This window comes from Triturus cristatus, chromosome 10 (assembly GCF_964204655.1).
Source record: "Triturus cristatus chromosome 10, aTriCri1.1, whole genome shotgun sequence".
NCBI lineage: Eukaryota > Metazoa > Chordata > Amphibia > Caudata > Salamandridae > Triturus > Triturus cristatus.
Genome location: NC_140593.1, coordinates 1241792440 through 1241809248, shown reverse-complemented (window position 1 = coordinate 1241809248; position 16809 = coordinate 1241792440). Strand labels below are relative to the sequence as shown.

The following is a 16809-nucleotide window of genomic DNA, read 5'->3' as shown; positions in this document are numbered from 1 at the left end:
CCCCTGGAGGCTGATACACGTGGGCAGTGCCATTTTCCGTGATGTGTCTCAAGTTATTTATTACAAATATATAGTGCATGTTACCAGAGGATCTCTTCACAGCGCTTGATGACGTAGTAAATGAATACAAAGAGCAAACAAGGTGAATAGAATGTGACACTTAGGATGGGTGGACGGGGCATTTGTTTGCTATATATAAATATTCACTGAAAAAAACAAAGCGACATTATAGTTAGGTGAAAATTTCAGTGGCAACCTAATATTTTAAACTAGAGAAAACTCTGAAATTCACCAGTTCTAGTTATCTACGTGCCCCCCCCACCCTGGTGACGCCATCCCCCGGGGCTGAAACATACTGTTAGAGGGGACGCACAACCCCATACGCTGGGGCCCTCCTTTTCTTAATAAGACGATGGGGCACACGACCCTCCAGAGCCACGATGGGCCCTGGGGATCCCATCCCTAGGGCCTTCTTCTGTTTTTATAAAGAGGAGGGGGGTCTATAGCAGCCGCAGGTATCCCATTTCCCAGGGCCCTAGGTGCTTATGGGTGCTATCTGGGGCATTCACCAAACAGTACATTTGGTGGATGTAATTCTGTTCAGCCGTCTTGACTGTAGCAGTGTTTAAAGTTGACTATGGAAATTGCACGGGGAAACTGCATCTTGGGACCTCTTCTTTTCCTTGTCCCTGCTCCCACGCTTGATGGATCACCCAAAATGTTGCAGGAAGAAGCTGAGGTGGATAAACCTTTTTTGGAGAGTTTTGTGAAGATTTTATAATAAGATTATAACTATGTACTATTGTACTATTTTGTACGTTTTTAAATATTTTGTAAACATTAAAGTATGTCTTTAACTATTTTAGATAATTTAATTAAGATTATTTTTTTTATGGGGTTTTATTTTAAGTCCCTACCTCCATCATTCTCTGCGTGAGGCTTTTGCAGTGTCAGTGGTTGGCCATGTACAGTGATGGACTTACTACAGAAGTGTAAGTTACTACAAAAGTGTCAATTACTACACAAGTGCAGATTGTGAATACAAAAGAGTAGTAAACTTAAACAAAAGTGTAAACTTATTCAAAAGTGAAGTTTATGAATCTGGCCCTTAGAATGTAAAGTACAAAATATTCAGGTCAAAAATAACTGTAAAACATATAGTAAATGCCAAAAAACCACTTGAAAATATTTACTACAAAAATATGGTACTTTAAAAAAATAACATTAAATTATACCCAGGTACTGATTTAAAAAAAATTGTTTACAAAAAAATCGTATATTGATTCAAAATAATTGTATTCTTAAATAATACATTAATAACCTAAAATAAAAATGTAATTATTATTCATATGTTTAACAGAATATTACCTCTTATAGAAGAATAACACATGTTCTTGGATGTATAATTGAAAAAACAATGTACATTTTAAAAGATCAAATTAGAAAAATTAATTTCATGTAAAAGAATATATACATTTTTTAATATATATTTATTTTTTAAAGATACATTTCCTTTTTCAACAACATGTAAAAACATACAAAACAAATTTGCAAAAATTACCCACAAAAAATGTATAAAAAAATCTAAATATAATTAGATGCATAATCCAGTAAAGCATACAATTTTATAATCAGTAATTTATTAAATAGAAAAGCATTTTTTACTTCATTCATTAATAACAAACATAATTATTTAAAAAACAAAACTACATCAGAAAAATCACCAAAATGAAATTCTTTAAAAAAAACAATATTACATACAATCCCACAAACATTTTTGAAAGAAAAGTGCGGTTGGTGTGGGGTGTAGATTAACTGTTCTAACTCCAGTGCCAAAACCGTTGTGGAAAGTGCCCATATTCTGGGAGGGAGGATCCGATTTATTACTCTAACTCCATTCCTACTAACATTGGAGAAATGAGGGGAGAAATTGTGTGTGTGTGTATTTATATATACACACACATATATATACACATATATATATACTGGCAGTCGCCAGTAGGAAGTTATAGTTAGGACCTAGTTTCCATAGGAAACGTGTTTTTTGTTTTCCCAATAACTTTGGCGCCGGTTCGCGAATCTTTGCGAAATTTTCAAAACTATTGGCCCGCTCCGGTCAGCTCCTCTCTTGAAAGTTTCGGGGTGATTCGCCAAGCGAGGGCCGAGAAAATAGGGGGTTCCCAAAACGTGTTTTCCCCATGTTATTTTCCCTTAGGAAACTTTAGACACGGCTACAGCCCGAACTGCTGAACGGAATTACACCAAATTTGGCAAAAAGGTAGCCCGTGGTTCACAAAGAGCCCTTTTTGTTAAATGGTGTAAATCCCTTCAGTAGTTCCTGAGATATTCAAAAAATTTAAAGTTTTGATATCTGGGCAGAGCCTAACCCCCGAGCACGAGCTTGGCTCTAATTGGCTGCCAACACTTCAAATCAGGAAGTGTTGGCAGCCATCTTGTGCTCGGACCCAGGGAGAAAGAAAAGGTGAGGAAAAAGATAAAAAAAATACAATAAAAGGGGACAGGGTAAAAACACCCTGACCCCCCCAGGCCTGCCCTGACCCCCCAGGCCCAAAAAAAGCATTTTTTTTAAAATTTCAATCAGGGTCGCGCCGGTGCACGAATCCGTCCGAAAATTATAAAAAACAAAGCGCTGTCTCCCCCGCTTCGTTTTCAAAGCCCCCGGGTGGGCCAAGTCCTGGGGGCATTTATTTATGTAGCGGGGGCCCGTGGGGGCCCCTGCAGCCCCGGGGACCACCACCCCCGGGGCTATGCAAATTGTACAATGCGGGACGGCACTCGGCCCTCCCGCAGCCTCGGGGACCGCCATCCCCTGGGGCTTTTCTAAAATATTCACAGGGGGCACACGGCCCCCTGCTGCCCCGGGGAACGCCACCCCCCGGGGCTTGTTTTTTTAAATTAAAATAAACCTGTGTGGGGGCTCGAGCCCCCCCACACACCCTGGGGACCGCCACCTCTCCAGGGCACTAATAATGCAAATGCGGGTGTCCATTATGGACCCCTGAGCACCGGGGACCACCACCTCCCCAGGGCTTCACTCACATTGGGAGGGAGGCCGCGTGGCCCCCCTCCTGGAGCCCTCGGTGGCCCTGGGGACTGCCACCCCCCAGGGCCGGCTCCTGCAATGTCCCGCAGTGCCCACCACCCGGACACTGCTGTTTGCTGTGACAGGGCGGGAGCATGGCTCCCGCCCTGTCATAGCAAACTTGCTTTGGATTTTGGAAGCAAGAGCAGGGGAACCTGCTCTCTCTTCCAAAATCCAAAGCAGATTTCTTTTCCACACGGGGAGCTGCATGTCAGCAGTTCCTTGTGTGGAAAAGCAATGCCGGCTCCCGCAGGAGGCGGGGAGCCGGCCAGGACCATGGGGGATTTGGGGCTCCCCCACGGTCCCCAACGGAAAGGCCAGGCCCCGGGGGATGGGGTCCCCGGGGCCAGGAGTGGCCTGGGAGGGGGTCCACGTGCCCCCCCTCCCCTAAAAATACAAAAAATTAAAATAAAAGGCAGGCTGGCCCCGGGGGATGGGGTCCCCAGGGCCATAATTGGCCTGAGGAGGGGGGCCACGCGGCCCACCCCCCTTCCCTATATTAAAAAAATAAAGAAAAGGAGAAGGCCGGCCCCCAACTTAAAATGCGCCACAGGGCGCGTTTGCACAGTGGTGCAGGGAGGGGGCGTACCCTGATGTGACAAGTGTGCAAACGTGCCCCTGGCGTGTTTTAAGTTGGGGGATTAAGTCCCCTTCAATCCTGAGGGTCCCTGGGGGCCAACTATCCCACCAGGCACCTCCAGTAAACACCACAGGGCTGCGTTGCAGTGAGGTGGTCCGAGGCCATGCCCCTTTTTACACCCCTCTGCAACGCAGCTCTGTGGCGCTTACTGGAGGTACCTGGTGGGCTAGTTGGCCCCCAGGGACCCTCAGGATTCAAGGGGACTTAATCCCCCAACTTAAAACGCACCACAGGGCGCATTTGCACACTTGTCACATCAGGCCCCGCCCCCTCCCTGCACCACTGTGCAAACGCACCACGTGGCTCGTTTTAATTTGGGGGATTAAGTCCCCTTAAATCCTGAGGGTCCCTGTTATGTTATGTTAAAATCATTTATAAAGCGCACAGCTGCCCCAACGAAGGGGCGCCCCGGCGCTAGTAGCAGTCTCCAGAGGAAGAATGATTAAGCCATAGGGAAGAGAAAGGTCTTAATAGCTTTTCGGAAAGAGGTCAGACAGTCCAGGCTGCGGATCTTCAGCGGCTGGGAGTTCCATAGCTTGGCCGCCAAAAGACGGAAAGACTTGCCCCCAGCTCTCGATCTCTTGACTCTGGGAACAGAAGCTAGCATCAATTCAGAAGAGCGCAGCGTACGGCTAGGGATGTACGGGGTGATCAAGTCAGACAGGATCTCGGGGGTGGAGAGTTTAAGAATTTTGAAGGTGTGACAGAGGGATTTGTAGTCAACTCTTTTGGAAATCGGCAACCAATGAAGGCGTTGGACAGCCCCTGCTCCTGAGCACGATCTCGAGAGACCAAGGATGGCGCGAGCTGCTGAGTTCTGAGTATGCTGAAGACGATTCAGTTCCACCTTATTGGCGCCTAGCAGCAGACAGTTGGCGTAGTCTAGTCTTGAGAGAATAGTGGCCTGGACTATAAGTTGGCGTTTGCCGGGTCGAAGAACCGGAGCGTGGGTCTTAAGGCACGTAGAAGACCAAAGCAAGTGCCAGCTATTTTTTTGGTGTGTTCTTGAAAGCTCAGGGTCGAATCGAACAGAAACCCGAGGTTCTTTACCACCAATTTGGGGGAGGGGGCAAGCCCCAGGGACGGAGGCCACCAATGGGAGTTCCAAAGCTCCCTGTCCCTGCCTACCAGAAGAACCTCGGATTTACTGGCATTCAGCTGGAGACAATTCTCTGTCAGCCAGCCCGCGATAGCCTCAAGGCCTATCCGGAAATGAGAGGCATCGTGAACATGGTCGTCCGAGAGAGCTATCATAAGCTGGGTGTCGTCCGCGTAGGAGACCATGGAAAGACCATGGTGATGGGCGACTGCAGCTAAGGGTTGTACGTAGAGGTTAAACAGGGCCGGACTTAACGCCGAGCCCTGTGGAACCCCCTGCTCAATAGGTTTGATGGAGGAAGCGAAAGGGGGGGCAAAAATTTGAAAAGATCTGTCTGTCAGGAAGGAGCAGAACCATTCAAGGGCAAGATCTTTTATTCCAGCTTCTTCTAGCCGGCGCAGGAGGATCCGATGGGAGACCGTGTCGAACGCGGCACTCAGGTCGAGCAATACGAGTGCCGCTGTTTGGCCTTTGTCAAGGATGGAACGTAGGTTTTCGCTCACAGCTAGAAGGGCGGTTTCGGTGCTGCAGCCCGCACGGAATCCATTCTGGGATTGGTCTAGAATCTTATTTTTGGTTATATGTTCAGAAAGAACTTTATTGGCATGTGCCTCTGCTACTTTGGCCATCCACAGTAGAAGAGAGGTCGGTCGGAAATTCTCTGGCTTGGTGGGGTCCAGAAGAGGTTTTTTCAGCAGTGGAAGCACCTTGGCCTGTTTCCAAGCCAGGGGAACCAGAGCCTTGCTGAATGAGGAATTGATGGTCGAGAGTATAGGCAAAAGGAGCATCGAAAGGCACTCTCGGTATAAAGCTGGTCTCATAGGGTCGAGAGGAGACCCTGATTTGACTTTGGTGCTGAGAGCAAGGAACTCTTCTTGTGAGATAGGAGGGATGCTCTCCAGGGAGGAATAGGATGTAGGGATTGAGAGATGTTCTGGCATCCCGAGGCAGTTGGAGAAAGATTTGTAGATATTTGCAACTTTTTGAACGAAATAGGTTGCCAGTTCTTCGCATTGTTTTGCGGAAGTAATATGCAAAGTGAGTGGATCTTTCCTCTTTTTCAGATCATTGAGGATCTTGAATATACATTTTGAGGGATTATTGCTGGATGCAATCTGATTAGTGAAGAAGGCAGTACAGGCTAGCCGTATGGCTTTGTGGTAGCTTTTGATAGCGGCCTGATATTGTTTCTTCATTAAGGGACAATAGTCCTTGTGCCAAGCTCGTTCGCTATGTTTACAAGCGCTCCGCATAGCGGCAAGAGAGTCCGTGTACCAGAGATTGGAGCAAGAGTCACGTCCCTTAGACCATTTAGTCGGAATAAGGGAGTCAAGTGCCGCATAAATCCACTCACGGATAGCATTGTAGGCTTGTTCAGGGTCGAGGTTGTCAAGGGTGGGAGGGCTGGAAGACAGGAAGGCCAGAAAATCCTCCAGTTTCAGTTTGTGCCAGCTACATTTAAACATGGCCCTAGTCGCAACTCTAGGTGTGGTCGCCACCTGTGGGAGGAGAATAGTGATAAGGTAGTGGTCAGACCAGCAGACTGGGCTAGGGGGTTTGACCTGGAGGAAAGGAATATTAGAAAAGACAGGATCTAATAAGTGCCCAGCCAAATGAGTGGGTTCCAGCACCAGTTGTTTAAGTTGACAGGCTTCAAAATCAGCAAGCAGAGAGCTGACGTCCGAATCTAGATGGTGATCAAAGTGAATGTTTAGGTCGCCAATAAGAGTGAAATTGGCTGTTCTGGTAGCCAAAACATGAACAGCTTCCATGATGGCTACTTTAAATTCAGTGGAGGGGCCAGGAGGACGGTAGACCTGGGGTCCAACTAGCCCACCAGGTATCTCCAGTAAGCGCCACAAAGCTGCGTTGCAGAGAGATGTCAAAAGGGGCGTGGCCTCGGACCACCTCACTGCAACGCAGCCCTGTGGCGCTTACTGGAGGTACCTGGTGGGCTAGTTGGACCCCAGGGACCCTCAGGATTCAAGGGGACTTAATCCCCCAACTTAAAATACGCCACAGGCCGCGTTTGCACAGTGGTCACATCAGGCCCCGCCCGCTCCCTGTACCACTGTGCAAACGCGCCCCCTGGTGCATTTTAAGTTGGGGGATTAATTCCCCTTCAATTCTGAGGGTCCCTGGGGGGCAACTAGCCCACCAGGCACCTTCAGTAAACAACACAGGGCTGCATTGCAGAGAGGTGGTCCGAGGCCACGCACCTTTTTACACCTCTCAGCAACGCAGTCTCATATTTACGCGAGTTTGACCTATTGGCGTTGCAAATAACAATGCCTTTTATTTTTGTTTTTGTTTTTAAAACATAAATAAAAGGCATCATCATTTACAATGCTAATAGCTTAAACTTGCGTAAATGTGAGACCTATTGCATTGCAAATGCTTGTTCGTTTTAGTTCTTGTGATTATCATTTGTGTTCTACACTTTAGTGATGGGGGGTGGAGGGAGTGGGGGCGAGAAGGGAGATTTGAGCAATTTTCTGAATGCAAGGAGGGATGGACATGACCTGAAGTGAAGAGGGAAGATTTTCCAAAATCTGCAGAATCAATGGAGGGAAAAAGAAGTTCTTTTCTACTGTGCTTGCGTCTTCACTAGCAAATGTCACCGATCTGGGAGGAGTGATACTGGGTGTGTAACCGAAGAGGGGCAAGAGTAGCAGGCAGAGAAGGGTGCAAGGCGGAGGCGGAGAAGGGTGCAAGGGGAAGGGGAGAAGGATGCAAGGCGGAGGGGAGAAGGGTGCAAGGTGGAGGGGGAGAAGGGTGCAAGGTAGAGAAGGGTGCAAGGGGGAGGGGGAGAGGGTGCAAGGGGACGTTCGGAAGGGTGCAAGGGGGAGGGGGAGAAGGGTGCAAGGCGGAGGGGAAGGATGCAAGGCAGAGGGGAGAAGGGTGCAAGGGGGAGGGGGAGAAGGGTGCAAGGCGGAGGGGAAGGATGCAAGGCAGAGGGGAGAAGGGTGCAAGGCGGAGGGGAGAAGGGTGCAAGGCGGAGGGGAAGGATGCAAGGCAGAGGGGAGAAGGGTGCAAGGCGGAGGGGAGAAGGGTGCAAGGCAGTGGGGAGAAGGGTGCAAGATAGGGAAGGGTGCAAGGTGGAGGGGGAGAAGGGTGCAAGGCGGAGGGGAAGGATGCAAGGCAGAGGGGAGAAGGGTGCAAGGCGGAGGGGAGAAGGGTGCAAGGCAGTGGGGAGAAGGGTGCAAGATAGGGAAGGGTGCAAGGGGACGTGGAGAAGGGTGCAAGGGGGAGGGGGAGAAGGGTGCAAGGCGGAGGGGAAGGATGCAAGGCAGAGGGGAGAAGGGTGCAAGGCGGAGGGGAGAAGGGTGCAAGGCAGTGGGGAGAAGGGTGCAAGGTAGAGAAGGGTGCAAGGTGGAGGGGGAGAAGGGTGCCAGGGGGAGGGGGAGAAGGGTGCAAGGCAGAGGGGAGAAGGGTGCAAGGTAGAGAAGGGTGCAAGGAAGAGGTGGAGAAGGGTACAAGGCGGAGGGGGAGAAGGGTGCAAGGGGGAGGGCGAGAAGGGTGCAAGGGGGAGGGGGAAGCGTGCAAGGTGGAGGGGGAAATGGATGCAAGACGGAGGGGAAGAAGGGTGCAAGGGGGAGGGGAGAAGGGTGCCAGGGGGAGGGGGAGAAGGGTGCAAGGGGGACAAGGGTGCAAGGTGGAGGGGAGAAGGGTGCAAGGTAGAGAAGGGTGCAAGGTGGAAGGTGAGAAGGGTGCAAGGGGGAGAAGGGTGCAAGGGGGAGAAGGGTGCAAGACAGATGGGGAGAAAGGTGAAAGGCAGAGCGGAAGGTGGATGCAAGGCGGAGGGGGAGAAAGGTGCAAGGCAGAGAAGGGTGCAAAGCTGAGGGGGAGATGGGTTCAAGGTGGAGAAGGGTGCAAGGCAGAAGGGGAGAAGGTTGCAAGGTGGAGGGGGAGAAGGGTGCAAGGCAGAAGGAGAGAAGGTGAGAAGGGTGCAAGGCGGAGGAGGAAGAGGAGAAGGGTGCAAGGTAGAGAAGTGTGCAGGGTGGAGGCGGAGAAGGGTGCAAGGCAGAGGGGAGAAGGGTGCAAGGTGGAGGGAGAGAAGGGTGAAAGGCGGAGGGGGAGAAGGGTGCAAGGTGGAGGGGGAGAAGGGTGCAAGGCGGAGGGGAAGAAGGGTGCAAGGCAGCATTGGAGATGGATGCAAGGCGGAGAAGGGTGCAAGGTGGAAGGGGAGAAGGGTGCATGGCGGAGGGGGAGAAGGGTGCAAGGCAGAGAGGGAAAAGGGCGCAAGGCGGAGAAGGGCGCAAGGCGGAGAAGGGTGCAAGGCATATGTGGAGAAGGGTGCAAGGTGGAGGGGGAGAAGGGTGCAAGGCGGAGGGGGATAAGGGTGCTGGGCGGAGGGGGAGAAGGGTGCAAGGCAGAGGGGGATAAGGGTGCTGGGCGGAGGGGGAGAAGGGTGCAAGGCGGAGGGGAGAAGGGTGCAAGGCGGAGGGGGAGAAGGGTGCAAGACAGAGAAGGGTGCAAGGCAGTGGGGAGAAGCGTGCAAGGCAGTGGGGAGAAGGGTGCAAGGCAGAGCATGAGGAGGGTCTAGCAGCACCAGGCCTGTCAGCAGTTTTTACGGACCCCTAGACAAATAACTATGCTGGGCCCCAAGTCACAAGCGCCTGTTTAAAAATGAAGTGTTATGGGAAAGAGAAAACACAGTAGCTCCAGTCTCCGCCACCAACTAATGATTTCAAATGCGTCAACTGACATGAAAAAACACAAAATTCGAGCTTCGAAACCTATGCACAGATTTTATAGCACAAGCACCGGTGCTGCCAAAGCGCACGGTCTGAGGAAAAGAGTCCCTTTGGCAGTCCTAAGCATTAGTGCTTTCAGTGGGATGACAATGGTACGGGTTATCTTTAAAAGGGGCGTGGTTAACGAAGCTTTATCTCGAAATCCTTTACACGAGACGTGGTCTTACATGAACAAAACAAATCAAATGAAAATCGGAAATATCTATGTACGTGAGTCACACAGACGGAAGTGTCAAAGGCACTTTTAAAAATGCCTCAAAGTGCCAACCATGGTGTTTTACTTGACTGATTGTTGTCGGGCAGCAGCAATACTGCACTATTGGAGACAGGGCCTCACCTTTCTACAGAAAGGAAAGTTCAATGTGTTTCTAGCACTCTCTTTTAAAAATGAAGGAAACAAACACTGCAACCCAGATCACTTTTTCCCTTTTAAATGAACCATGCGGTGCACATGATTTCTCATTTGCATATCTAGCTAGTGTCAAAAGTGACAAGGTACACGTTTGATAAGTCAAACCAGCGACCAGATGAGGCCCAAGTGTCAGCCACATGGGCATCTGTGGGTCAAGCAGTGGTGCTCGGTTATGACAGCAAGTTAGAGAAATCTCCAGCGTTAGAGTTCTGCGTACTGCTTGGAACACGTTCCCTAGCTCAGAATCCTCTCCCAATGGTAGGTCTGGTCTAGAATAAGGTAACCTGGAGCGGATATCTGAGTACAAAAACATAAGATTGTCGCTCATCTTTTGCTAACATACAACATGGCATTGGAAGCCAGAGATAACAAGATACTGACACTCGGGCCTTTGTAAGAGTCTCATTGCTGTCAACAGTGGATAAAACATCACACGTATAACGAAGTGTCAAGATCAAGGTGCTGCAAGCAAAGGTGACGGGGTTACCTTTCGAGAACTACGATCGCGTGAGCCCACAGCAGCAAGAATGAGGATTGTTGGCGGGCACTAGAAGGCTTCTAGCCCCAAACAAGAGACTCGGAGGCTGAAGGAAAGTTAAGAAAAAAAAACAGGTGAAGGAGGCCCGTCCCATATGCTATTTAGAGAGGGCCTAGCCCCTCAGAAACGCAGAATGGGCCTCAGCAGGGAAAGCCCCTCGCTAGCTCGGACTGCAGTTTTGGGGGGCAGTGGGGATGTTGGCGCAGGAGGGGAGAGTGAAGGGTATGCTTTCTAGACATTGCTGGAGTCTCCTTTGCATACGGGAAAGCACAGCTATGAGTCTTGTGAAGGGGTGCAGCGCGCGCAGACGAGAGGTATGACATCAGGCCGGCACATGACTGGAGGATCTGCAGGCGCCGAGGAGGCTTCTAGAGGGAGCCGCGAGCGTGATTAAGGAAGATGAAAGTAACACCAAAGCTCTCTATGACACTACATCCTGCAGAAGTGTCTCCATTTCAGCAGAGACGGCCCATCACAGGTAATATTAACATAGTATCAATTATTTAAAACTCCCTGAAATAGACGGAGGACATTTTATTCTAATTAGCAGCAGCAGCATCTGTCTCTCATATTCCAGGCGAAAGTGGCAGTGCACTTGGCCCTCCTTAGAGGAAAGGAAGATGCGCGCGCATTCCAAATGAGAGAGGTGTTTGATCGGAGGACCTCTTAAAAACAAGGTGGACCGGTGGGTGCGTGAAAAAAGTATTTGTGTCACGATTTAAATGCAGGCATCTGTAAAGCTTATGAATATGCCTTCCCCCAGGTAGCACGAGCGTGTGGTCCCTGCGTAGACGCACGGCTGAAAGCAGCACGAGCTGCGCAGCCCTCTGAAGCGCATTACCATACAGAACTCCGTCACTATAGTGACCGCAAAACAAACAAGCATTGGCCGCGCGGCCGTAAAAGTCACGCGGCCGTGAAAGAGAAAGTAATCGTGATCTCGGGGTCGCGCTCTGTGGTGGGGGAGGGGCAGAGCGAGGCGAGCTGTAAGGGTGCCGCGAGGAAAGCCAGATGGCGGCTGCGCCCGGGCTCGTGCGAGTAACCGCAAGCTTGAGGCCAGCAAAAGCGTGTGGTCGGACTTTTAAAAGCCCACTTACTAAATTTCTCGCCAGAGCAGCGGATGCGCTGGCTCAGGCGAGACCTAAAAAGGGGCATGGCCTCGGGCCACCTCTAATCACCCTGTCAGCACTGTATACTTATCCCATCACTGTGCCAATACCCAAGCACTTATAAATTCACCATGAAGTATCTTTGCAGCCCTCTAATCATACAGTCACTAACCATGTGTTTATGCAATGACCCAGACACTAACAGATGTAGTGCTACAATCCCCTGAGTACTACCTATGCAGTCCGGTAAGCTGCCTGTCACTACCTATGCACTCCTCCAATCACCCAGCCAGCAGAATGTACTTATCCAATCAGTCCGCCAAAACCCAAGCAGTCATACATTCACCATGTACTCTCCTTACAGTACTGTAATCATCCAGTCACTACCCATGTACTGATGCAATGACCCAGGCACTAACACATGCACTGCTGCAATCCCCAGAGCACAATCCCTCTGTCACTCCCTGTGCACTCTTCCAATCACTCTGCCAGCACCATATACTTATCAAATCACTCTGTCAAAACCCCAGCACTTCTAAATTCACCATGCAGTCTCCTTGCAGCACTCTCATCATCCAGCCACTACGCATGTACTCATGCAACGGCCCAGGCATTAACTCATGGCAAATACAGAGGAGGTCATGCTAATCACATGGGTACCCCAACGCATAGTGTTCCCTAGTGTATGTAGGAGTTTTCACTGTATTCTAAGTGTCTTCCAAGATAGCCCTGGCTCTAGGCCTGGTTAGTCAGAGTCAGTTACCACCAGTACCCGTCAGCAAAAAGTTGGGGGCACAGGAGGACTTTCTGCTCCTCTGTTGGTTCTTTCTGTACATCTCTTGCTTCTTCCTGCACTTTTCTTTGTCTTTCTGGACTTCTGTTCATTTGTTTTGCTTCTTTCTGCGCTTTTCTTCCTTTTTCATCACATGTCCTTTGTAGGCATAGTTAGAAATTAGCATTTAAAAACCTTTGAAATTCACAGAAAAAAAACATAGGTTTCAGGGACATTATAGTCAGAAATTAGCATTTGAAAAACCTTAGAAATTCATTGAAAAAACCACAGGTTTCAGGGACGTTATAGTTAGTTGGACATTTCACTCATACAAAACCAGAGAAATTCCCCCGTTATAGTTAGTTCAGCTAACTATAACTCGCGCCCCCGCAATGCACTGCTGATGACGTTACATATTACATCATTCATGACATGGTCAGTGACATAACTGATAACATCACTGATGACATCTCAAATGACATCACTGATGACATCATCCATGTGATAACCTGATGCACCTCCTCATACCCTAATATAACCTTTGATATACCCACTCTAAAATACAGACTACCATTTTTTAAACCATAGACACATCAATACCAGTTAGTACATACTCACTCACTAATTCCTAGGTCTACACACACTTCCACTCATTCACCGATACAGTCACTCATACATGTAGTCAACCATCAATACTGCATTATCATATGCACTCACATATCTATAGACACTCACACACAGCCATTCATCCATAGTTACTCACACACCTAGACACTCATGAAAACAATCAATCACACTCCCATTTACTCACCTATACAGTTATACAGACACCACCTCACTTATTCAAACATATATGAACACATACGTACACTCTTATACAATAACTAATACAAGCACACACTGATCCATACAGCCACTCTCACAATCACTCACTCTTACATATAGTCATTTATACACTCCAACACTCACATATACTGCCTTTCACATATGCAGTTACTCATACATGTACCACTGAGGCATCCATTCACTCACCAACACACCCATACACCCACTATCCCACCCATACAGCCCTTCACAGATGCACTCTTGAACCTATACACCCAGTGAATCACCCACTCACACATCTATGCACAGAGTCACACCCCCCACCCATCCACACAAACACTCAGGCACCCATACAGATACTCAGACAACCAATCAATAACTCATATAAACCCTCATTTAGCTATTCACAAACCCATGCAGCTGCTTACACACCAACAGACAGACGGATACAGACATTCACACAGTTTAGTCACTAACCCATGCATTCAGTAAGATACGTTTAATTACTCACTTATAGTCAGTCACGCACCTACTAAATCATCCATTCAGACACTTATACACACTCTTTCTTCAATATGCCTTTCCCTATATGTATTAAACATATTTAAACTTTACAGAAACACACAGTCACTGGATGATGCCATCAGTGATGTCATTTGAGATGTCATCAGTGATGTCATCAGTGATGTCACTGACCATGTCATGAGTGATGTAATATGTGACGTCATCAGCAGTGCATTGCGGGGGCGTGAGTTATAGTTAGCTGAACTAACTATAACAGGGGAATTTCTATGGTTTTGTATGAGTGAAATGTCCAACTAACTATAACTTTCCCTAAAACCTATGGTTTTTTCAGTGAATATATATTCACTTAAAAAACCATAGGTTTCACACATGTTATAGTTAGCTGGACATTTCACTCGTAAAAAACCAATGAAATTCCCCCGTTATAGTTAGTGCAGGCAACTATAACTCACGCGACCGCAATCCTCTGCTGATGACGTCAGATATTACATCACTGTATTTAGACACTTATTTACCCATGTCTTCTTCCATTAATCTTTAGCTATACATATATTACAAATATTTATTTTTCATAAAGACACATATGTCATCAGTGATGTAATATCTGCCGTCATCAGCAGAGGATTGCGGTCGCGTGAGTTATAGTTGCCTGCACTAACTATAACGGGGGAATTTCATTGGTTTTTTACGAGTGAAATGTCCAGCTAACTATAACATGTGTGAAACCTATGGTTTTTTAAGTGAATTTGCAAGATTTTTTAAATGCTAATTCGTAACTATAACGTGTGTGAAACCTATGGTTTTTTCAGTGAATTTGTACGGTTTTTTAAATGCTAAGTTATGTATTTATTTTTTTTTTTTTCAGGATTTCCACCGTGCGCGCATCGTGCGCGCACAGTGCGCTTCGTGCACCGTGCGCGCTCTGTGGGCACTCGGTGCGCTTCGCGCACCGAGCGGTCACGGTTCGCAGTGCGTGCCATGCGCGCAAGGTGCGCGCACCTCACGATTTTTGAAAAAAACAAAAATTGTTTTTTTCTCCCTTGGGGGTCCTTCTGTGACCCCCTGACCAAGGCTAGGGGGTAAGGAACTGTCCACTCTGCCCCCTTTTCACGTTCTCCACCTTTTTTTTTCACCCCCTCAGACTGCGAGAGACAAAATGGCGACCGACACTTCCTGGTTTCGACCGATTCGAATGTTTACCGACATCTAACAACCAATCAGAATTGCGCTTGCGCACGGCAGGGTGCGCGCACAGTGCGCGCATGGTGTGCGCGTATAGATATTGATATGCTTTTAAATGCTATTTTCTCAGGAAATACTGAACAGATTTACACCAGACCTGCAAAAGGCACTTCCTTGACCTTATTGCTACCTCTCTGCCAAATTTCACGTAATTCTGTTCAGCCGTTCGGGCTGTAGCTGCGACTAAAGGTCCTATGGAAAAATGCATGGGGAAAACGCGTTTTGGGACCCCCCCTTTTTCTCGGCCCCCGCTTGACGAATCACCCCAAGACTTTCAGGGTAGGAGCTGAACGGAGCGCCCCATTAGTTTTGAATATTTCGCGAGGATTCGTCAACTGGCGCCAAAGTTATTCAAAATAGAATTTTGAGATTTCCTATGGAAACTAGGTTGTAACTATAACTATCTAAGTAGATAATATATATATATATATATATATATATGAGAATTTTAGGAAAGAGTCAGATTTACTATTCTTACTCCAGTAGCGCAAACATTTAAGAATGTACTGATATTAGGAAAGGGAGTCCCTGTTGTAACTTCAAATCAGCAAGGTTTAGTATAATTAAATGCATACTAAGGGGATCATTATGATGGGGGCAAGACCGCCACCGACAGGCTGTCGGTGGTGGTCTCACCGCCATCGTAGGGCCTTTCACTGCCCGCCACATTAGGATGGTAGGCGGTTCTGTGGCAGTCGGAGTTCAACCGAGAGGCTCCTTGAGCCCACCGATGCGGCGGAGGCCTTCCTGTCCCCAAAATGGTGGCGGTGCCTACCAGACAACACAGTAGGGATTGGGATGCACCTCCCCGCCAGCCTTTCGATGGCAGTTCACCCTCCATGAAAAGGCTGGCGGGGATGGACATTTGGGGCCTGTAGCGGGCCCCCCTTCATCCCGGGCCTTGAATGTGAGTGTGGGGGCCTACATATCCCTGTACCATGAGACAGTCACCGCGTGGTGCCTGTCATGTAGTGCAGGGATATGTGAAAAGTCTCTTTTTTACATTGCAACGGGTGCTGCAGCCAGCAGCACCCACCGCAATGTAAAATATTAGCATTGCGACCGCAGTGGTGGCGGTTGCATCCTAATCCCTACAATGAGACCGCAGACAGCATGTCAGACGGTCCCATTCCCTGAAACGATGGCAGTGAAGTCCATCAATCATCGCAATTATCCCGAGTTATTTTAGTTAAATATCCTTTGAAAAATCCTAACTTTTTATTAGTGTTTAATATAAAATTAAATATTGAAATCCATTTATTTAATATTTCACTACCATTTCTTTTAATTTGAAACTATTAAAAAAATAAAACAATAGAATGAACTAAAGGGGAACCCCATTTTTATTTGCAATAAAAAGTAAAATTATTTTTAGGACAAATTAACTTAAACACTAAACCCCAATCTTTTTTTAATACAATGTCATAATTACAATACTAATTATTTGAATAAATGTCAATGAAAACCCACACATGTATGTACATTTTTCTTTTGAATAATAATAATAAAATACCCACCAAAAAAGTTATGAAACCTTTTTTCTTATTTATTACAATTTATTAAATAATGAATGAATGAATGAATGAATGTGAACTTTATTCGGATAAACATTATATCCATAAAAGTACAGTTAAAAATAACAGATTGACACAATATAAAAAATACAGTTAATACGAACACATCAAATAGCGGAATTATGTCAGATACATAGTATTTCGAGAATATACCGCTGATTTTAAAAAGGATCCAACTCTAAAACACAGATCATCATTGTTGATAGCAAGCAC

General features: G+C 47.6%; 1 protein-coding gene across 1 annotated transcript in view; it reads left to right on the top strand.

Moving 5' to 3' along the window:
- Positions 1-16809, top strand: part of LOC146797181 (forkhead box protein P3-like) — a 238098-nt gene that overhangs the window by 206194 nt on the left and 15095 nt on the right. The window lies entirely within an intron of this gene.